Source organism: Sapajus apella, unplaced genomic scaffold, assembly GCF_009761245.1.
Source record: "Sapajus apella isolate SASKATOON/1434 unplaced genomic scaffold, GSC_monkey_1.0 scaffold62, whole genome shotgun sequence".
Classification (NCBI taxonomy): domain Eukaryota; kingdom Metazoa; phylum Chordata; class Mammalia; order Primates; family Cebidae; genus Sapajus; species Sapajus apella.
Genome location: NW_022437002.1, coordinates 14,872,940 through 14,897,365, shown reverse-complemented (window position 1 = coordinate 14,897,365; position 24,426 = coordinate 14,872,940). Strand labels below are relative to the sequence as shown.

The following is a 24,426-nucleotide window of genomic DNA, read 5'->3' as shown; positions in this document are numbered from 1 at the left end:
AGTGGTAAGAAATAGACAGCTATCCTGCCCCCAGATATAACAGCATCAGGGTTTGTGTTTGGCCAGGAGAGTAGGCTATTCCCTCTTCACTCTCAGAGGAAGTCCCCCTCCACCTTTATCTCAGACCCACACACACTGAGAAAGGAGTGCCATGGTGGTTATCTTCCCTTGCTAGCTCCACCCTCCAGGGAGGTAGGAGAAGAAGGGAACATGAGCTGTTCTTTCCTGGGGTCCGCATGGCTCCTCTTCCAGCTCTGCTCCTATTTTTCCATACTTTTTAAAAAATTTTTATCTTTGTTGACAGTACAATATGAACATAATTTCCACACCTTCTAAGCAAGCCTTGGCTTTAAAATGACCACAGTCAGACTCTCCAAATGAGTGCAGTTTTTTATAGATGTCTTTCCTCTGCACAGGCAAAGTAAAAAGTATGAGCAGTTCTACTAAACTTAGTCATAAGCCCAGCCTCCCCTCACAGCCTCCCTCTGGAACTGGGCAGTAATGCTTCCATGTCAGGAGTCATGCTATCTTTGGGAAAATGCTCTGTTTCACTGGGTCCCTGGCAGCAGGGGTTGCTGCTTTATCCCAGTCTGCCCCTATGTCTGTGCTTTGGTGGGTATCTTAATCTCTATTTGTAGCTAGGTTTCTCATACTGTTAACAGAGTAATCGGTGTAACCCTGAGCCAAGACCTGGGCCTATCCTGGGGGTCTTCTGACCTGCTCATTCCCATGCCCCAGCTCTGTGTATCAAGAACTTGACAGGGATGCTCAATAAATGAAAAATAAGAACCTCAACCCCAACGAACATCACATATGGCAACCCAAACCTCCTCCAGGACTCAGTCTATTACCAAGGCTCCATGTGATCCATAATAACCTAGATCTAGGCCAAAGCCAAATCACAGTAACCAATACCCTTCATCCAGTCTCTTCCTCTAGACTAGCTGCTCTTTGTTTTTCATTTGTTTTTGAGACAGGGTCTGGTTCTGTCACCCAGGCTGGAGTGCATGGCACAATCATGGCTCGCTGTAGCCTCAACCTCCCAGGCTCAAGCAATCCTCCCACCTCAACCTCCCAAGTAACTGGAACTACAGGTGCAAGTCACCACACCTGGCTTAGACTAACTGCTCTTTGAAGGCCACTGGAACGCTATCCGCAACAGAAATCAGCCTAACACAAAGAAGTTATCAATAAGTGATTGGGTGAATTTGACTTTTTGTCCTTACATTACAGAGATACCACCTACAATACCCTAAAAACACTTTTCCAACATTTCTTCTCTTATGTTACAAGCCCAGGCGCCTGTAATCTAGGTTTTATTCATTTAGACGAGCATTTACATAGGTCACTGAAGAAAAGCAAGACAGATATTGTTGCCTTCAATATGCAGTCACAGGAGAAATAAAGGACACACAATTAAGCTATAGTGTAGTATCATGATTCTTGGCCAAAAGAAAGAGTAAATGTCACCAGTAAATGTGAGCTATAAGGAGGTACTCCCAAGAACTTTGAAGTAAGACAGGTAAGATTGCCCACTATAGTGGACCTCTGTTTTGGCTGACTGCCATCCAGTCACCCTTTTCAAGGAAGATCACTCCTTCCTTACTCTCGGTCCATATGTTTATGCATAGTTAACTCCACCCCAAACTCCAAGGGTCAACTTCCGACCCCTGGTATGGCCATTAAAACATCACCTTCCCCTGGTCACAGTGATTAGTTCCAGAATGGACCCATGACCCACACAGATCAGTGAGATGCAATGATTCTTTTGTGAAAACAATTGGAAGAGACGCAGTCCATTTTTTAGCTAAACTTGAGCCCAGAGGGATAGCTTCAGCCATCTTGTACTACAAGGGGAAAGAAAGCCTGTCTCTGAATGGGGCCAACACAGTCTGTAGCTACCATCTCTGAAGCCAGACGTTTTCGCTACATGAGCCAAAAAATTATCTTTTCTTAAGCTGAAATTGACTGCCTAGCTATAAAATCATTCTACAATACATATAATCAGACCTTGGTAAAGTGACTTCAAAAAATTTTATTTAATTGTTCCCAAGTCATCTGACTCTTTAAGGAGTTGGTGAGTCATGGAAGCCATATGTTCAGTGGTTAAAGACATACGCTTTAGAACTACCCATTCATGGAGCTGATTTTGGCTTCTTAACCTTTTGAATGTCAGTTTCTTCATTTGTTAAATGCAAATAGCGATAGTGTCATGATATTGTTTTTTCATGTCTGAGGGCAGATTCTGTGAGCACAAAATAAAAGACTACTTACCGCAGCTTAGGTTTTAAGTTAACATTTAATTTATTAATTTAAAACTCAATACCTAGGTTTATTTAAGCCTTAAAATTCAATTTATAAGTATACTATCTATCTATAAGTAAATCTATATAATATATATAATAGACATAGATAGATAGTATACTTATAAACTGAACTTATATAATAATTCAGTTTAAGGGGATCTTTTATTATTGTTCAAGTAATTCAGGTAGAACTATCTAAACTCTTTTAAACAGGCTAACTTTTAAGCTTACGCAATGTAATTATATTAGAATTTTTAACTGAATTTGTAAATTTCAGATATTATTTTTTCATTCTACATCTGTCATTTTCCTGACCAATCAGGTTGCATCCCTGAGGAGGCAGGCCTAGATTGCAGGTCTGACTCTGATGGACAGAGCAGAGTGCAGAGGCTCACATGTGAATTTTATTAGCTCCAAAACAACTGCAGGAATAAGTCGGGAATCCTAAGAGGACACACAGACCCTCTGAAGGAAGTGGACTGCTCCTGCAGGACACGGGAGACACCCCAAATACTGTCAGTGCCCAAACTGCGGAAGTGGGAAAGGGAGATCCTCTGCCCCTGAACACACATTGCTGCTAGGGAAACTGATGGTCTAGTTTTTGGGAGAAGATTCCGACCTTATCTGGAGCAGAGTCTGTTTAGAAAGCCGAGTGAAATACAGGGGTAGAGGAAGCAGTGGAAAAGGCCCTGGGAGCGCACTGAGTCCCTAAGCAGGCCATTCCTGCTTGGCATCACAGGGCTCCTGCCCACTGCCTGGAAACAGACTTAGTGCTTTGGGGATGGGGGTGCATAGTGGGAGTGAGACCGGCCCTTCAAATTGTGTGGGAGCTGGGTGAGTCCTGTGACTGCCAGCTTTTTCCCACTTCCCTGACAACCTGCATGACTCAGCATAGGTAGCTGTAATCCTCCTAGGAACATAACTCAATTGACCTGGGAATCTCACCCCACCCCCTACAGCAGCTGCAGCAAGACTCACGCAAGGAAAGTCTGAGCTCAGACCTGCCTAGTCCTGCCCCCACCTGATGGTCCTTCCCTACCCACCCTGTTAGCTGAAGACAAAGGGCATATACTCTTGAGAGTTCTAGGGTGCCACCCACTGCCAGTTCCTCTTCATACTACCACAGCTGATACTGTCTAGAAAGCACCACCTCCCAGCAAAAAGCCAACCAGCACAAAAATAGAGCATTAAACCACAAAGCTAAGAGCCTTCACAGAGTCCATTTCACCCCCCTGTTACCTCCATTGGAACAGGAGCTGGTATCCACAGCTGAGAGACCCATAGACAGTTGACATTACAGCACTCCGTGCAAACAACTCCCAGTATCAACCCAGAGCCTGGTAGACTTGCTGGGTGGCTAGACCCAGAAGAGAGATAACAATCTCTACAGCTCAGCTCTCAGGAAGGCACATCCATAGGAAAAGGAGGAGAGTACTACATTAACGGAACACCCCATGGGACAAAAGAATATGAACAACTGCCTCCAGTCCTAGACCATCCCTTTGACAGAGCCTACCCAAATGAGAAGGAACCAGAAAAGCAACTCTGATAATATGACAAAATAAGGCTCTTTAACTCCCCCCACACAAAAATCACACTAGCTCACCAGCAATGAATCCAAACCAAGAAGAAATCCCTGATTTACCTGAAAAAAAATTCAGGAGGTTAGTTATTAAGCTAATCAGGGAAGCACCAGAGAAAGGTGAAGCCCAATGCCAGGAAATCCAAATAACAATACAAGAAGTGAAGAGAGAAATATTAAAGAAAATGATAGCATAAATAAAAAGCAATAAAAACTTCAGGAAACATTGGAAACACTTATAGAAATGTAAAATGCTCTGGAAAATCTCAGCAATAGAATTGAGCAAGTAGAAGAAAGAAATTCAGAGCTCAAAGACAAGGTCTTCAAATTAACCCAATCTAACAAAGACAAAGAAAAAAGAATAAGAAAATATGAACAAAGCCTTCAAGAAGTCTGAGATTATGTAAAATGACCAAACCTAAGAATAGTCAGTGTTCCTGAGGAGGAAGAGAAATCTAAAAGTTTGGAAAACATATTTGGGGGAATAATCAAGGAAAACTTCCCCAACCTTGCCAGAGACCTAGACATTCAAATACAAGAAATGCAAAGAACACCTAGGAAGTTCATCACAAAAAGATCATCACCTAGGGACGTTGTCACTGGGTTATCTGAAGTTAAGATGAAGGAAAAAATCCTAAGAGCTGTGAGACAAAAGCACAGGTAACTTGTAAAGGAAAACCTATCAGATTAACAACAGATTTCTCAGCAGAAACCCTACAAGCTAGAAGAGATTGGGGCCCTATCTTCAGTTTCCTCAAACAAAACAATTATCAGCCAAGAATTTTGTATCCAGCAAAACTAAGCACCATATAGAAGGAAAGATACAGTCTTTTTGAGACAAACAAATGTTGAGAGAATTTGCCACTACAAAGCCACTACTATGAGAACTACTCAAAGGAGCTCTAAATCTTGAAACAAATCCTGGAAACACAAAAAAATGAAAATTCTTTAAAGCATAAATCTCACAGTACTTATAAAACAAGAAAACAAAGTACACAGGCAATGAATAGCATGATAAATGGAATGGTACCTCACATCTCAATACTAATATTGAATGTAAATGGCCTAAATGCCCCACTTAAAAGATACAGAACTACAGAATGGATAAGAATTTACCAATCAACTATCTGCTGCCTTCAAGAGACTCATCTAACACCTAAGTACTCACATAAGTTTAAAGTAAAAGGGTGGAAAAGGGATTTAATGCAAATGGACACCAAAAGTGAATAGGGATAGTTATTCTTATGTCAGAAAAAAACAAACTTTAAAGCAACAGCATTTTAAAAAAGACAAAGAGAGACATTATAAAATAGTAAAAAGCCTTATCCAACAGGAAAATATCACAATCCTAAACATATATGCACCTAACATTGGAGCTCCAAAATTTATGAAACAATTACTAAAATACCTAAGAAATGAGATAGACAGCAATACAATAATAGTGGGAGACTTCAATACACCACTGACAGCACTAGACAGGTTATCAAGACAGAAAGTCAACAAAGAAACAATGGATTTAAACTATACCTTGGGACAAATGGACTTAAAGATACGTAGAGAACATTCCATCCAACAACCACAGAATACACATTTTATTCAATAGTGCATGGAACTTTCTCCAAGATAGACACAAAATGAAATTCAGTAAATTTAAGAAAATTGAAATTATATTAAGTACTCTCTCAGACCACAGTGAAATAAAACTGGAAATCATCTCTTAAGGGAACCTTCAAAACCATGCAAATACATGGAAATTAAATAAACTGTTCCTGAATTATCACTGAGTCAAAAATGAAATCAAGATGGAAAGCAAAAAATTATTTGAACTGAACAACGATAATTATACAACCTATTAAAACCTCTGGGATACAGCAAAGGCAGTGCTAACAGGAAAATTCATAGCCCTAAACACCCACATCAAAAAGACTGAAAGAGCACGAACTGACATTCTAAGGTCACACCTCAAGGAACTAGAGAAACAAGAACAAACCAAGCCCAAATCCAGCAGAAGAAAGGAAATAACCAAGATTAGAGCAGAACTAAATGAAATTGAAACAAAAAAAAATAAAAGATAAATGAAACAAAAAGCTGTTCTTTGAAAAGATAAATAAAACTGATAGACCATTAGCAAGATTAACCAAGATAAGAAGAGAGAAAATCCGAATAACCTCAATAAGAAATAAAACAGGAGATATTACAACTGACACCACAGAAATACAAAAGATCATTCAAGGCTACTCTGAACACCTTTATATACATAAACTAGAAAACCTAGAAGAGATGGATAAATTCCTGGAAAAACACAACCTTCCTAGCTTAAATCAGGAAAAATTTGATACCCCAAACAGACCAATAAGAAGCAGCAAGATTAAAATGGTAATTAGAAAGTTGCCAACAAAAAAATGTCCAGGACCAGATAGACTCACAACAGAAGCCTACTAGATATTCAAAGAAAAATTGGTACCAATCCTTTTGACACTATTCTACAAGATAAAGAGGGATCCTCCCTAATCCATTCTATAAAACCAGCATCACCCTAATGCCAAAACCAGGAAATGACATAACCGACAAGGAAAACAACATCCCTGGTTAACATAGATGCTAAACTCCTTAACAAAATACTAGCTAAATGAATCCAACAATATATCGAAAAGATAATCCACCATGATCAGATGGGTTACATACCAGGAACGCAGGGATGGCTTAACATAGGCAAGTCAATAAATGTGATACACCACATAAACAGAATTAAAACAAAAATCATGTGATCATCTCAATAGATGCAGAAAAAGCATTTGACAAAATCCAGCATCCGTTTATGATGAAAACTCTCAGCAAAATCGGCATAAAAGGGACATACCTCAATGTAGTAAAAATCATCTATGACAAACCCACAGCCAACATAATACTAAATGGGGAAAAGTTGAAAGCATTCCCTCTGAGAACTGGAACAAGACAAGGATGCTCACTCTCACCACTCATCTTCAATATAGTATTGGAAGTCCTATCCAAAACAATCAGACAAGGGAAAGAAATAAAGGGCTTCCAAATTAGTAAGGAGGAAGTCAAACTGTCACTGTTTGCTGATATCGTATGCCTCAAAAACCCTAAAGACCCCTCCAGAAAGCTCCTTGAACTGATCAAAGAATTCATCAAAGTTTCTGGATACAAGATTAATGTACACAAATCAGTAGCTCTTCTATACATCAACAGTGACCAAACAGAGAATCAAATAAAGAACTCAACCCCTTTTAAAATAGTTGCAAAAGTAAGTAAATAAATCAATAAATAAAATACTTAGGAATATACCAAACCAAGGAAGTGAAAAACCTCTACAAGGAAAACTGTAAACACTGCTGAAAGAAATCATAGATGACACAAATAACTGGAAACACATCCCATGCTTATAGATGGGTAGAATCAATATTGTGAAAATGACTATACTGCCAAAAGCAATCTACAAATTCAATGCAATTTCCACCAAAATATCACCATCATTCTGCACAGAATTACGAAAAAAATTCTAAAATTAATATAGCTCTTTTTGAAAAAGAGCCCACATAGCCACAGTAAAACTAAGCAAACAGAACAAATTGGGAGGCATCATGCTACCTGATTTCAAACTATGCTATGAGGCCATAGTCACCAAAACAGCATAGTGGCATAAAAAATAGGCATATAGACCAATGGAACTGAATAGAGAACCCAGAAATGAACCCAAGTACTTACAGCCAACTAATCTTTGACAAAGCAAACAAAAACATAAAGTGGGGAAAGGACACCCCTTCCTTCCTTCCTTCCTTCCTTCCTTCCTTCCTTCCTTCCTTCCTTCCTTCCCTCCTTCCTTCCTTCCTCCCTTCCTTCCCTTCTTTCTCTTTCTTTCTTTCCTTCCTTTCCTTTCCCTTCCTTTCTTCCTTTCTTCCCTTCCTTCCTTCCTTCCTTTCTCCTTCCTTCCTTTCTTTCTTTCTTTCTTTCTTTCTTTCTTTCTTTCTTTCTTTCTTTTCTTTCTTTTCTTTCTTTCTTTCTCTCTCTCTCTCTTTCTTTCTTTCTGAGATGAAGTCTCTCTCACAGGCTGGAGTGCAATGGCACAGTCTCAACTCACTGCAACCTCCGCCTCCTGGGTTACCTCAGCCTCCCCAGTACTTGGGATTATAGGCACCTGCCACCACACCCGGCTAATTTTTGTAGTTTTAGTAGAGACGAGGTTTCACCATGTTGGCCAGGCTAGTCTCGAACTCCTGACCTCGTGATCCACTCACCTTGTCCTCCCAAAGTGCTGGGATTACAAGAATAAGCCACTGCGCCTGGCCAAGACACCCTTTTCAACACATGATTCTGGGATAATTGGCTAGCCACATGTAGGAGAATGAAACTGGATCCTCATCTCTCACGTTATACAAAAATCAACTCAAGATGGATTAAGAACTTAAAAATAAGATCTGAAACTAGAAAAATTCTAGAAGATAACATTGGAAAAATCCTTCTAGATGTTGGCTTAGTCAAGGATTTCATGACCAAGAACCCAAAAGTAAAAGCAATAAAAACAAAGATAAATAGCTGGGACTTAATTAAACTAACAAGCTTTTGCATGGCAAAAGGAACAGTCAGCAAAGTAAACAGACAACCCACAGAGTGGAAGAAAATCTTCACAATATAGGCATCTGACAAAAGACTAATATCCAGAATCTACAACAAACTCAAACAAATCAGCAAGAAAAAGCTAAACAATCCCATCAAAAATTGGGCTAAGGACATGAGTAGACAATACTCAAAAGATATACAAATGGCCAACAAACATATGAAAAATGCTCGACATCACTAATGATCAGGGAAATGCAAATCAAAACCACAATGCGATACCACCTTACTCCTGCAAGAATGACCATAATCAAAAAATCAAAACACAGTAGATGTTGGCATGGGTGAGATGATCAGGGAACACTTCTACACTGCTGGTGGGAATGTAAACTAGTACAACCACTATGGAAAACAGTGTGGAGATTCCTTAAAGAACTAAAAATAGAACTATCATTTGATCCAGCAATCCCGCTACTGGGTATCTACCCAGAGGAAGAGTTCATTATACGAAAAAGATACTTGCACACACGTTTATAGCAGCACAATTCGCAATCGCAAAATTGTGGAATCAACCCAAATGCCCATCAATCAATGAGTAAATAAAGAAACTGTGGCATATATATGCAATGGAATACTACTCACCCATAAAAAGGAATGAATTAACAGCATTTGCAGTGACCTGGATGAGACTGGAGACTATTATTCTAAGTGCTATAACTCAGGAATGGAAAACCAAACATCGTATGTTCTCACTGATATGTGGGAGCTAAGCTATGAGGATGCAAAGGCATAAGAATGACACAATGGACTTTGAGGACTTAGGGAGAAGGGTGGAAGGGGGCAAGGGATAAAATACTACAAATAGGGTGCATGTATACTGCTCAGGTGATGGGTGCACCAAAATCTCCCAAATCACCGCTAAAGAACTTACTCATGTAACCAAACACCACCTGTATCCCAATAACCTATAGGAAATTTTAAAAAATAAATAAATAAATTTTTAAAAAACTCAAAAAGTCCCACCTCCAATAAGCAAATCCTTCCCAAGTACTCAACTAAAAGTTATTATGTATATTAAACACGTAAATCTATTAGGTCTAATTGTCAAATATTCCAATACTACTTATAAGCCTAATTAAACTTTCATACACCTCACAGGTCTAATTGATCAAATTAAGCTAATTATTGGATCCTTCAATATGCCACATTATATTAAAATTACACTTTAAGCACCATACCCCCACACACACATGAACTTATTAAAAACAAAATTAACATAATAGGTTTGATTTATTTAGCATCTCTGTTTTTAATTCTAAGCCTTTTCATGTTCGAAAAGCCACTCACTCACTGAATTCTAGCATCTCCAGGGAGTTTGGATTACTAGGTCGAGAATTTACAACCATGATAGAGTTACCATCTCAGGAGGCCGAGATGAGGTGACTGACTCAACAGCTCATGGCTGTGAGATAGCTATCTTGTCAGGAAGGCAGAGGTTGACATCCTAAACAAGTTGAAGCTATAGAGTTGACCATTTATTAACACAATAAGGTCATCATCAGTCAGGGATTTGACACTGGGGAGCAGGATCTGAGCTTTGCAGGCTTCCAGAATGATTCTACCTGAGCTACATGTGGATATACTGAGTCCTTTTTGTAGTCACCATGACAACAGGGGACTTCTAGTCCATATCCTTCTTCTGGGTTCAAGTTACACCCTTCTGTAATTCATCTGGTCAAAGTTTGCAACCTCACTCAGGTTGCAGGAATAGAAACTTCTACCACAGTTTGAGTAGATACCTGAGCCTCTTAAGATTTTTTTTTTGAGATGAAGTATCACTCTGTCACCAGGCTGGAATGCTGTTGGCTCAGGGCAACCTCCACCTCCTTGGTTCAAGTGACTCTCCTGCCTCATTCCCCCGAGTAGCCGGGATTGCAGGTGCATGTCACCACCCAGCTAATTTTTGTATTTTTAGTAGAGACCGGGTTTCACCATGTTGGCCAGGCTGGTCTTGATCTCCTGACCTCCGGTGATCCACCAGCTATGGTCTCCCAAAGTGCTGGGATTACAGGCGTGAGCCACAGCCCCCAGCCATCTTAAGATATTTTAATGTAGTTGTTTTTAACAACTATGTGGGTGGCCTTTCCACCCATCTTCCAAAATTCTGCTGTAATTGGCCTGGGTACAGTCTAGGTATCAGGATTTTTCAAACCTCCTCTGGTGGTTCTAATATACAGCCAAGGTTGAGAATCACTGATATGGCTTCACCTTCGGCTCTAAAGACATATTAATTTTATTCCATCAGAGCTTGAATACTTTTCATACCTTGTTTTGTCTACCACGAAATTGCGTTGATGACGGTAAGTTATAATATAGGCTAGTGGTTGAAATTTCAGGCCCTAGAAACAAACTGTTTAGGTTTGATCTTGAGTGAATTTCTTGCCTTCTCTGTGCCTTAGCGTCACTAATTGTAAAATAGGAATAATAATTGTCACTATCATAAACAGTAATGGCAGAGGCTGCAGTTCCCAAACAACAGCCACATCAGGAGCAGGAGCAGCAGTGAATACAGTGGCAGTGGCTGGACTAAACAGGTCACCTGCAGGTATTATATTCATGGGGTTTAAGGAAGGAGATAACTGTCACTACTTGCATGACCTCTCTGAGAGTCCGCATGGTGTAGAGTGCATGTATTTTCAGCGAGGGTACTGTATTTATGGAGACCGCTGCAAATATGAACATAGCAAGCCATTGAAACAGGAAGAAGGAACTGCTGCAGAGCTAACTACAAAGTCATCCCTTGCTGCTTCCTCAAGTCTCTCATTGATAGTTGGATCACTTGTTGAAATGAATACAGGCAAACCTGAGTCAAGAAATTCAAACTTTGCAACTGTAGGAGCAGGCTCAGAGGACTGGGTGAATGCTACTGAGTTTGTTCTTGGGGAACCCTATTGCGGCCGTACTGGGCCTTCCTGCACTGAAGCACGCCTGCAGGGCTCAGTGACAAAGGAAGACTCAGAAAAAAAAAAAAAAAAAAAAAAAAAAACTGCCATGGAAACAAAGCAGCAGCTGTGCCCCTATGCTGTAATGGGAGAGTGCTGATATTAGAACTGTGTGTTATCTCCATGGAGATTCATGTGACATGTGTGGGCTGCAGGTCCTGCATCCGATGGATGCTACCGAGAGATCACAGCATGTAAAATTGTGCATTGAGAAGGACACGGAGCTCTCATTCGCTGTGCAGCGCAGCAAGGACATGGTGTGTAGGATCTGCATGGAGGTAGGTGGTCTCCCAGGAAAGCCAACCCCAGAGAGCACTGCTTCAGGATCCTCTCCAACTGCAATCACACCTACTGTCTCAAGTGCATTCGCAAGTGGAGGAGTGCTAAGCAATTTGAGAGCAAAATCATAAAGCCCTGCCCAGAATGCCGTATCACATATAACTTTGTCATTCCAAATGAGTGCTGGGTGGAGGAGAAAGAAGAGAAGCAGAAACTGATTCAGAAATACAAGGAAGCAATGAGAAATAAGGCATGAAGGTATTTTGATGAAGCACATGGTAGCTGTCCATTTGGAGGGAACTGTTTTTACAGGAATGTGTACCCTGATGGCCATAGAGAGGAGCGCAGAGACAGAAAGCGGGAACATCAAGCAGATACTGGGCCCAACGAACAAACCACTTCTGGAAACTCATTGAGGAAAGGGGTGTGGGTGTATGATAAGTTTCTCAACCCTGCATAGATGTAGTATTCTTAGCCTTAGTAGAAAAACTTGGTTTCGTGGTTTAAGCCTTGTGCGGCAGGTAGATCTTAAAGGACAAAGCAGTATTATGGGTAGTTGTCAATATAGCAGTTCTAGCTCTGTTTATATAAACAGTGAAACGAGGTTAGCCATAGAGGTTAAAACTACCTGGTTATCCCATATGTTAACACAAACTGAGTCTTGGATGCACAGTTGTATTTAATGTTTTACGGTCTAGCCTTTCCAGTACAGGCACTGTCTGAGAATTCTTTGTCCTCATTTGGGGCACTTTGTTGTTGGGTTTTTGTGCTTGTTTTTGTGGGTATTTGTGTCATTTCATCCCTGAGCTTTCACATAGACAGATATGATTCAAAACTCTGCTCTAAGGTGTTTATTGTAGTGGAGTAATGGATTTGCAGTAATAAGTCATACTTTTGGGAATCCCTAAGACTAGCTAAAATTAGGTTGTTTGAAGAATTCCTTGATTGGAAATTTTACCTTTGTATTTTGTCGCTCTGTTTCCTGAAAATAACTCGGGGTTGCCCCTGGTTTTTCCACCTACTGCTTGGATTCCTTGGATCCCACCCATTCTTTCACTTTTTGAAAATACAAATAATTGTTGCAGAGCTCTCTATATTTTGCAGCTGCCCTTTTGTAAGAAGCACTTTTCCCAAATAAAGCAATTCAAATAATAATAATAATTGTCACTATCTGTAAGATGTGAGCAATACTTGCTCCTATCTTCTAGATTTTTTTTGAAGTAGGACTAAATGGCATTATTTAATTATACATTAAAGGCATTATACATGTAATGCTTACTGCACAGAATTTGCACATATTAGGTGCTCAATAAATTTTAGCTATTCTTGGCTGGGTGTGAGTGGCTCAGGCTTGTAGTCTCAGCACTTTGAGAGGCCAAGGCTGGTGGATTGCTTGAGTCTGGGAGTTCCAGACCAACCTGGGCAACATGGCAAAACTCCATCTCTATAAAAAATACAAAACAGGCCGGGCACAGTGGCTCACACCTGTAGTCCTAGCACTTTGGGAGGCTGGGGCAGGTGAATCACAAGGTCAGGAGTTCAAGGCCACCCTGGCCAAGATGGCGAAACCCCAACTCTACTTAAAATACAAAAATTAGCTGGGCGTGGTGGCACTTGCCTAGAGTCCCAGCTACTCAGGAGGCTGAGTCAGGGAAATCGCTTGAACCCAGGAGGCAGGAGGCAGAGGTTGCAGTGAGCCGAGATCATGCCACTGCACTCCAACCTGGGCAACAGAGCAAGACTCCATCTCAAAAAAAAAAAAAAAATTAGCTGGGGGTGGTGGCACATGCCTGTGATCCCAGCTTCTCGGGAAGGTGAGGTGGGAGGATCACTTGAGCCTGTGGGAGGGCAGGGGCAGAGGTTGCAGTGAGCTGAGATTGTGCCACTGCACTCCAGCCTGGGCAACAGAGCAAGATCCTATCTCAAAAAAAAAAATTTAGCTATTCTTATCATTATTTTCTATGTGAATTATCATGAATAAATCTGCGAATAAATCTCTTCCTCTCCAATCTTTATACTCCTTCTTTCTTTTTCTGGTCTTATTGTATTGATCAAGACCTGTAATATCATGGTGAGCATTGACAGTGACAGAGTACCCCCATTTTACTGGCCTATTTAGTTACCAGTGTTAAAAAAAAAAGCTTCCAAAGTTTAGAAGAATTCCTCATACATTAAACCATGAGATTTGGTGGAAGTTTTATTATAGGTACCCTCTTTCATATTAAGGAGGTTCTCTTCTTATTTCTAAAGAGGAAGTGAATTTTATTGCTTGATTTTCTAGCATTAAGAGAGATGATCATACAATGTTCCTCCTTTGATTTATTTTTTTATTTTATTTATTTATTTATTTATATTTTTTATTGCACTTTAGGTTCTAGGGTACATGTGAAGAACATGCAGGATTGTTGCATAGGTACATACGTGGCAATGTGGTTTGCTGCCTCCATCCCCATCATCTATATCTGGCATTTCTCCCATTATCCCTCCCCAGCTCCCCCCCCCCCACTGTCCCTACCCTATTTCCCCCCCAACAGGCCCCAGTGTGTGATGCTTCCCTCCCTGTGTCCATGTGTTCTCATTGTTCAACATCGACCTATGAGTGAGAACATGCAGTGTTTGATTTTCCGTTCTTGTGTCAGTTTGCTGAGAATGATGGTTTCCAGGTTCATCCATGTCCCTACAAAGGACAAAAACTCATCATTTTTTATGACTGCATAGTATTCCACAGTGTATATGTGCTACATTTTCCCTGTCCAGTCTATCATTGATGGGCATTTGGGTTGGTTCTAGGTCTTTGCTATTGCAAACAGTGCCTCAATGAACATACGTGTGCATGTGTCTTTATAATAGAACAATTTATAATCCTTTGGATATATACCTAGTAATGGGATTCCTGGGTCAAATGGAATTTCTATTTCTAGGTCCTTGAGGAATCACCACAGTCTTCCACAATGGTTAAACTAATTTACATTCCATGAGCATGGAATGTTTTCCCGTCTGTTTGTGTCCTCTCTTATTTCCTTGAGCAGTGGTTTGTAGTTCTCATTGAAGACGTCATTTATATCCTTTGTTAGTTGTATTCCTAGGTATTTTATTCTCTTTGTAGCAATTGCAAATGACAGCTTGTTCTTGATTTGGCTCCCTTTAAGTCTGTTATTGGTGTATAGGAATGCTTGTGATTTCTGCACATTGATTTTGTATCCTAAGACTTTGCTGAAGTTGCTTATCAGTTTAAGGAGATTTTGGGCTGAGACGATGGGGTCTTCTAAATATACAATCATGTCATCTGCAAATAGAGACAGTTTGACTTCCTCCCTTCCTAATTGAATACGCTTTATTTCTTTTCTTCCCTGATTGCTCTGGCTAGAACTTCCAATACTATATTGAATAGGAGTGGTGAGAGAGGGCATCCTGGTATAGTGCCAGATTTCAAAGGGAATGCTTCCTCCATTCAGTACGATATTGGCTGTGGGTTTGTCATAAATATCTTTTATTATTTTGAGATATGTTCCGTTGATACATAGTTTATTGAGAGTTTTTAGCGTAAAGGGCTGTTGAATTTTGTCAAAGGCCTTCTCTGCATCTATTGAGATAATCGTGGTTTTTGTCTTTGGTTCTGTTTATGTGGTGAATTACGTTTATAGACTTGTGTATGTTGAACCAGCCTTGCATCCCCGGGATGAAGCCTACTTGATTGTGATGGATAAGCTTTTTGATGTGCTGTTGCAATCAGTTTGCCAGTATTTTATTGAAGATTTTCGCATCTATGTTCATCATGTATACTGGCCTGAAGTTTTCTTTTCTTGTTGAGTCTCTGCCGCGTTTTGGTATCAGGACGATGTCGGTCTCATAAAATCATTTGGGAAGGATTCCCTCCCTCCTTTGATTTATTAATGTGAATTCCACTTGTTGAAAAGACTTTGGCCAGGCGTGGTGGCTCATGTTTGTAATCCCAGCACTTTGGGAGGCTGAGACAGGTGGATCACGAGGTGAAGAGATCGAGATTATCCTGGCCAATATCAGAAACCTTGTCTCTACTAAAAATATAAAAATTAGCTGGGCGTGGTGGTGCATGCCGGTAGTCCCAGCCACTCGGGAGGCTGAGGCAGGATAATGGCTTGAACCCTTGGAGGCAGAGGTTACAGTGAGCCAATATCGTGCCCCTGTACTCCAGCCTGGCAACAGAGTGAGACTCCGTCAAAAAAAGAAAGAAAAGACATCATTCCCTCCTCCCTGGCGCCTCCAAGTCAGGAGCCCAGCCCCTACGATGAGAGGATGACAGTGACATGCACAGCGACTCCTTCCACCAGCTCATCCAAGAGCAGAACTGCTGGGAGGCCCAGGAGGGGCTGGAGCTGCAGCAGAGGGAGAGGGGGACCACAGCGAGTGGCCAGCAGACACTCTTGGGGCCCGAGGGTACCCACAGCACAGCCACACTCTGCATCCTGGCCAGCACGCCCAACCGCACCATTGCCCGGCCCTGCTGGGGGACTTGGTGTGCTCCGCCCGGCCCAGCCTCCACCTGTACAACCTGGAGCTGGACTCCACAGCCGGGAGGAGGAGACGGAGGAGGAGCGGAGCCTCCCGGTGAAGGAGCTCTAGGGCCTGGCGGTGGCGCAGTGGGACCACGTGCTTTGAGGGTTGCCCTTAAGCCTGGCTGAGAAACGCGGGCTGCGAGAGAAGAGCCGGAACACTAGGGGGAAGTGGAAGGGCCAGAGGGGCCATGGCGAGATCTGCTCCTGCTGCGGCTGGCTCAGATATGCCTTGCACAGCCTAGCGCTGGCACTGCTCTCGGGCCTTCAGGTCCTGACGCTGTGGCGCTACGCCCTGAAACATATCAGGGGCCAGTTAGGCTCCAGCGTGATCTACTGTCTCTTCCTCAAAACCCTGCTGGCCTTCAACGCCCTCCTGCTGCTGCCACTGGTGGCCTTCATCGTGGGCCCGCAGGCCGCCTTCCGCCCGGGACCTGCTGCCATCTGCACATGCCTGGAGCTCCTCCTCACAGGCATAAGCTGCTTCACCCACACAGTCATGTATTACGGCCACTACAGTAATGCCACACTGGATCAGCCGTGTGGCAGCCCCCTGGGTGGCGGCCGACACACACCCAGGGCGGGTAGCCTGCCCTGCAACATGCCCCTGGCCTATCTTTTCACTGTGGGCGTGGGCTTCTTCATTTCCTGTGTCACCCTGGTGTACAGCATGGCTCACTCTTTTGGAGAGAGCTACCGGGTGGGCAGCACCTCTGACATCCATTCCATCACCACCTTCTGCTCCTGGGACTGCAAGGTGATGCAGAAGCAGGCCTTCCGCCTCCAGCAAGACAACAGACAACATTGGCACCCGGACAAGGAGCTGCCAGCTGAGTGGCCGCTGCGGCAGAGCCCCAGGAGCGTCTGTGGGAGGCTGCGGCAGGCGGCCGTGCTGGGACTCGTGTGGCTGCTGTACCTGGGGACCGCGCTGGGCTGCGCTGTGGCCATCCACATCTCGGAGTTCATGATGCAGAATCTGGAGGCTGCTGGCCAGGAGGCCGCGCTGCTGGTCCTGCCCCTGGTGGTGGGCCTCCTCAACCTGGGGCCCCCTACCTGTGCCGTGGCCTGGCCGCCCTGGAGCCGCATGACTCCCCGGTGCTGGAGTTGTACGCGGCCATCTGCAGGAACCGCATCCTCAGGCTGGCCATCCTGGGGACACTGTGCTGCCCCTGGCTGGGCCGCAGGGTGGGCGGGGAAGGCCAGTGCTGGGAGGACTTCGCGGGCCAGGAGCGGTACCGGTTCCTGGTGATGAACTTTGTTTTCACGCGCTGCTGGACACGCTTTTCGGGAAATTGACGTGGAGGATGATCTCCCAGAAGAAGCTGAAGAGGAGGCGGAAGCCTGAGTATGACATTGCCCGGAACGTTCTGGAGCTGATTTAGGGGCAGACTCTGACCTGGCTGGGGGTGCTCTTCTCTTCCCTCCTCCCCGCTGTGCAGATCATCAAGCTGCTGCTCGTCTTCTACTCAAGGGGACCAGCCTTCTGGCCAACTGCCAGGCGCCGCTCCGGCCCTGGCCGGCCTCGCATGTGAGCACCGCCTTCCTCACGCTGCCCTGCTTCCTCGCTGTCCTGGGCGCCGCCGTCTTCCTCTGCTACGCCGGCCGGCTGGCAGGTGAAGCCCTCAAGCATCCGCAGGCCCTTCCGGACCCTGGACAGCGTGTCCGAGGCCGGCAGGTGTGGGTGCGCCATCTGGAGGCTGCGGGCCCAGGGTCTCCTGGAGACCCTGGGTGCACCGGTACCTGGTGGAAAATACCTTCTTCGTCTTCCTGGTGTTGGCCCTACCGCTGGCGGTGATCTACCTCACCACCCAGGTGGTACGGGACCCGCGGAAGGTCTTCCGCCTGCTCAAGGAGCAGATCAGCAACGAGGGGGAGGACAAAATCTTAATCAACAAGCTTCACTCCGTCTACCAGAGGAAGGACAGGGAAGAAAGAAGCAGGGTTGGGACAACCGAGGAGGCTGCGGCACCCCCTTCCCTGCTCACAGACGAATGGAATGCCTAGGGAGCCGGCGATGGGACTCGCAGGACCACACTAGTCCCTCCCAGTGACCCCGCTGGGACACCAGGACCAGGAAGAGACTGCTGCTTCTCTTGAAAGCTGTAGCCCCGCTTAGGCTGGAGCCGAAAGGGTGGGTGAATCCGGCTTGGGCACCCCCAGTGAACTCTGCCTTGCCTGGGACTCTATTTATTCTGCGGGGGGGGGGGGAGCAGGGGGGGAAGGTGGGGAGAAAGAAAAGACATAATTAAGAAGATGAATTTATCATGTAAGAAGAGTGAAAGTTATCAAGATTAGCTAAAAGAAATAAAATTAGTAAAGTCAGCAAATTCAGGAGAAACTATACAGATCAGCTAGGTCTTAGGAAGGGAGAAGAGAGAAACAAGGAAAAGTTATGGAATGTTTCCATTCTTGTGACCATCACTGTGTTTCAAAAGCACAGTGAGTGGTTAACTAGGTAAGATTAACATCTCTGAAATTGCTGCACTGCATATATTCTTTCTACCTTTTACTGCTCTTGCCTTTGTCCAATTACAATAAGATTCCTATTTTATTTTGTTAATTTTTTTCAAATGAATGACGTCAGAAAAGGGGTGCATGTTTTTCTGTTTTCAGTTTTGTTTTTTGCAAATTTTTATTTTGAAAAATAATCTCAGTCGGGCGCAGTGGCTCACACCTGTAATCCTAGCACTTTGGGAAGCCAAGGCGGGTGGATCACCTGGGTCAGGAGTTCAAGACTAGCCTGGCCAACATTGCAAAACCCTGTCTCTATTAAAAATACAAAGATTAGCCAGACATTATGGCAGGTGTCTATAATCCCAGCGACTCAGAAGGCTGAGGCAGGAGAATTGCTTGAAACCCCGGGGGAGCGGGTGGAGGTTGTAGTGAGCCAAGATTGCACCACTTCACTTCAGCCTGGGAGAAAGAGTGAAACTCTGTCTCATAAAATAAATAAATAAATAATAAAAATAAAATAAAAATAAAAAAAGTAGCCAGACATAGTGGCTGGTGCCTGTAATCCAGCAACTAGGGAGGCTGAGGCAGGGGAATTGCGTGAACCTGGGAGGTAGAGGTTGCAGTGAGCCAAGATTGAGTCATTGCACTCCAGCCTGGGTGACAGAGCAAGACTGTCTCAAAATAAAATCTCCACAAAAGGTGAAATTATAGTATAGTGAATTAATAGTTTCTCCACCACCTAAATTCACTGATTGTTAACATTTTGCCACATTTTATTTATCTATCATCTATATAATTTTTTCTTTTTTGTTGAACCATTTGAAAGTTGCAGACATCATGGCATTTTAAACTGAAATGCTTCAGCATGCCTCTCTTTAAGAACAAAAACATTCTCCTATATATCCACGATACCATTATCACATCCAATAAATTTAACATTAATATAATTATATCTAAATATAATACATATTAAAATTTCATCAATTCTCCCCATAATTTCCTTTCTAACTTTTTTCTTATTTAATCTAGGATCTAATTAGGAATGCCACATTGCATATGGTTATCAGGCCTTATAAAGATATTTAGTATCCTTTAATTTTTTTTTTTTCCATATTGGAAAAATAAAGACAAGTTCTCACTAGCCCAGGCTGGTCAAGAACTCCTGAGCTCCAGTAATCCTCCTGTCCTGGCCTTCCAAAGTACTGGGATTATAGGCATGAACCACCATGCCTCACCCTTCAATCTTAATCTTTAATCTGGAATAACACACACACACAAATGCATGTATGCAGATAACACACACACACATACACACATAGTTTTTCATAACACTAATATTTTTTAAGAGTCCAAAGAAGTTGCCATGTTGAATGTTCTGCAAACTGGATTTATCTCACTCTTCTCCCACAATTAGATTCATGTTAATCATTTTGGCAAAAATACCACATATGTGATGCTGCATACTTCCAATTACTTCACATCAAGAGGCACCTAATGTCGGTTTATCTCATTATGACACTGATGGTAAGTTTGACCACCTGGTTAAGGTAATGTCCATCAGATCTCTGTTACAAACGTATGTTTTCCTGTTTATAATTAATCACATAACCTATAAGGTATACTTTGAAACTGTGTGAACATCATCTTTTGCAACAATCTTTCACCCAATGATTTTAGCATCCATTGACGATTCTTGCTTGAATCTGTTTATTACATTCATAATCAAAATAGTGATTTTCTAAGGAAATAACACCACATGCAAATGCTATTAGAGAAGTTAGCTTACCTTAGGAGAAGGACTGGGGAGGCATTTACAGGAGATTCAAGCAGAAGACAAAGAGATAATGTCATAAAAGAAAAGATCACCTTGAGTTTCTACAGTCAAGAAAGTTTCTAGGTTTTAGACCCATAATTGTTTCTTCTGTCAATTTTAGCCAAGTCAGTTTAGGTTAATAAATCATTCAGTTGGGCTGGGCATGGTGGCTCACACCTGTACTCCCAGCACTTTGGGAGGCTGAGGCAGGTGGATCACCTAAGGTCAGGAGTTCAATACCAGCCTGGCCAACATGGCGAAGCCCCATCGCTACTAAAAATACAAAACCATTAGCCAGGCATGGTGGCTTGTGTTTGTAATCCCAGCTACTCAGGAGGCTGTGGCAGGAGAATTGCTTGAACCCAGGAGGCAGAGGTTGCAGTGAGCTGAGATCACGCCACTGCATTTCAGCCCATGTGACAGAGTGGGACTCTGTCTCAAAAATAAATAAATAAATAAATAAATAAATAAAATTGTGCAGTTACACATCTATTTTATCTCTGTGTTGAAATCATTAGCCTTGTTGTCTGGAATGAACCAAAATATTCATCCCCCTAGTCCTCTGTATAATTTGGCCTGGATCAGAGTAATTGTAGTGGCTGATTGCTTACATTGTTCTTGTTGCCTTTGCTATTGCCTCAGATGAAGTAGTGAGACTAGGCTGGGAAGCCAAAACACTGATGGAGTTTCTAATTTTGGAAAATCCTTACATTCCTGGAATAAGCTATACTTTGATTGTGAATGCATTATTTTTAAATTTAATACTGGACTTAAAAATTAATATTTTATTTAGATTTTTTGCATCCATGTTCATAAATAAGACTGCCCTTTCTATTGCCCTCAAATGTTTTTTGTTATCAAGATTATTTCAACCTCTTGATATAAGTTGAAATTTTTTTCTGCTTGGAGCAACATGTATAAGAATCATCAGTTCCTTTGAAAGTTTAGTAAAAGCTCACTAGTAAAATGGTCTGGCTTTACTGCCTTTAATGAGAATAAATAATTTGCAGCATTCCATTAAAAAGAATACAGTAAAGTTCATACTCTATAAAATTATAGAGCAGTAAAAATCAAAGAATACATGTGATAACATAGAAAAATCTTAAAACTATAATATTAGACATTTCCATTTTTTCCAGTTACTTTTGTTATTTTTGTTTGTTTTGCTATTATGGACAATGCCACTATACATAGTCTTCTCCATGTTTCTTGGTACCCATATGTAAGAGTTTCTTTAGGGAATATACCTTATAGTAGAATTGCTAGATTGTAGGGTACATGCATGTTCAACTTTTTAAGGTAATGCTACACAATTTTCCTATGGGAATTTTCTGATTTATATCAATATTAGAAACATACGAAAGTTCGTATTATGCCATATTCTAGTTAAAATTTGATATTATCTAACTTGTGAAATTGGATTTTACTGTGGTCTCAACATATATTTCCCTGTGTATTTGACTTTGAATGAACCTGAACATTTAAAAATATGCCTGCATATTATTTATACTTTTTCTTGAGTGGAAATACTATTTATTTCTTTGTCCATTTTGCTAATTAAATTGTCTCTTCTTATTGACTTAGAGAAATTATTTACATATTCTACAGATCAAATCTTACTCAGCTTTCTGTGCTGCAATTATTCTCTCATTTTGTAGCTTATCTTTTCACTTTTTTTTTTTTTTTAAGACAGAGTCTTACTCTGTTGCCCAGGCTGAAATGCAATGGTGTGATCTCACTGCAACCTCCACCTCCCAGGTTCAAGTGATTCTCCTGCCTCAGCCTCCCAAGTAGCTGGGATTACAGGCGTGTGCCACCATGCCTAATTTTTGTATTTTTAGTAGAGCTGGCGTTTCACCATGTTGGCCAGGCTGGTCTCGAACTCCTGACCTCAGGTGATCCACCCGCCTTGGCCTCCCAAACTGCTAGGATTACAGGCATGAGCCACTGCACCTGGCCCTTTTCCCTCTTTTTATGTAAAATGTTTAATGTTAATGTAGTCAAATTTATTGATTTTCCTTCTTTTAGTTTGTCCATTTTTGACCAAATTAAGAAATATTTGCCTATCCAGCAGTCAAAAAGATAATCTTCTAATATTGCCTTGTATAATAATTTTTCTGTTTATATATAGGTCTCAAATACTCTAGGTATTGACTTTTGTGTATATAGTAAGATAGGGATCTATTTTATTTTTCCCCTTATAGATAATCAATCATCCAAACACCATTTTCTTTAGAAGGTCTGTGAATTGTCTCCTTTAAAATCTTTAATTTTGAAATAATTTTAGATTCACAGGTAGCTGCAAAGATAGTACAAAAAGTCCCTGTGTACCCTTCACCCAGTTTTCCCCAATGATTGTATCTGACATAATTAAGGTACACTATCAAAAACCAGGAATAACACATAAATACAATGTATGTGTATAGTTCTTTTTTTTTTTTTTTTTTTTTTTTGAGACGGAGTTTCGCTCTTGTTACCCAGGCTGGAGCGCAATGGCGCGATCTCGGCTCACCGCAACCTCCGCCTCCTGGGTTCAGGCAATTCTCCTGCCTCAGCCTCCTGAGTAGCTGGGATTACAGGCACGCGCCACCATGCCCAGCTAATTTTTTGTATTTTTAGTAGAGACGGGGTTTCACCATGTTGACCAGGATGGTCTCGATCTCTTGACCTCATGATCCACCCACCTCGGCCTCCCAAAGTGCTGGGATTACAGGCGTGAGCCACCGCGCCCAGCCTTGTGTATAGTTCTATATCATTTTATCACATGTGTATATTTGTGCAACTACCACAACAATCAAGATACGGAATGATCACATTATCACAAAGATCTTCCTGTAGTACTCTTTATATTCACACATACACCATTGTCTTTTTATTCTGTTAAAAGTGACTTTCAAAGACCAGAAGTTTTGAATTGAAAAAGAAAACAACCAATCCAATAAAAAAACAGAAAAAATATGTAAACAGACACGTCACCAAATAAGATATATGGATGCAAATAAGCACGTAAAAATATTTTCAATTGGCCACTAGGGAAACAAACATGAAAACCACAATGGTATACTTTTGAAAACAGTTTGGCAGTTTCTTAAAAAGGTAAGCATATACCTACCGCTTGAGCCAGCCATTTCTAGTTATTTATTTACCCAAGAGAAGTGAAAGCATATTGATGACAGCTGCAGCCCATCTAGAGTGGCTGCTGCAAAGTCACTGGCTTTGCATCGAAGGAGGCCCAGCTGGAACTGCATGCCACATAGAGCTGGGAGCTGGAAACAGGCAAGAGTCCCACCTTTTCCTGAGTTGGGAGGGTGGGAGCCCTGCCATCCCAGGCACAGCTGCAGCCAGCCAGCTGTGGCTGTGGAGCCAGGCATCCTTGCACTCTCAGGGGCCCAGGAAGGTCCCCTGCCCCTGCAGGCTTGGAAGTACCTGCTCCCCCTGCCTGGCCTTTCCCTGCACCCAGCACCTGCTCTGATTATGGAACAAAGTTGAGGCCAAGCCTGGGCACTGTCACAACCCAGCAGGGTGTGCGAGCACACTCAGGGTAGGGTTGACACACCAGCCCTCTGCTGCCTTGGCCCCCTCCAGACTTCGGGAGCCAGTTAACACAGGAGGGAGGTTGAGGGGTTTCTGAGGGGGTCTAGCCAAGGGCCTGCAGGCACACCTCAGCACAAACAGCCTGGTCACTGTGGATGACATGATTGATGGTGACGGGAGGCTGACAGGCTCTAGGCAGGTTCCCAGTAAGGCCCCAACTTCATGCCAGAAATGCCCTAAAACATGGGAACTGAGCTGTCAGTTCTGGGTGGAGTCTGCAGCCTGGAGTGAGAACTTATGGTGCTTTTTCTGGGTCCACCCATGGACTAATAAGCACACATTTCCT

At 42.5% G+C, this 24,426-nt stretch overlaps 1 pseudogene; it reads left to right on the top strand.

Annotated features, from left to right (window-relative positions):
* The first annotated feature begins 11,047 nt into the window (after window positions 1-11,047).
* Window positions 11,048-18,292, top strand: LOC116529601 (annotated as a pseudogene).
* Window positions 18,293-24,426: the final 6,134 nt, after the last annotated feature.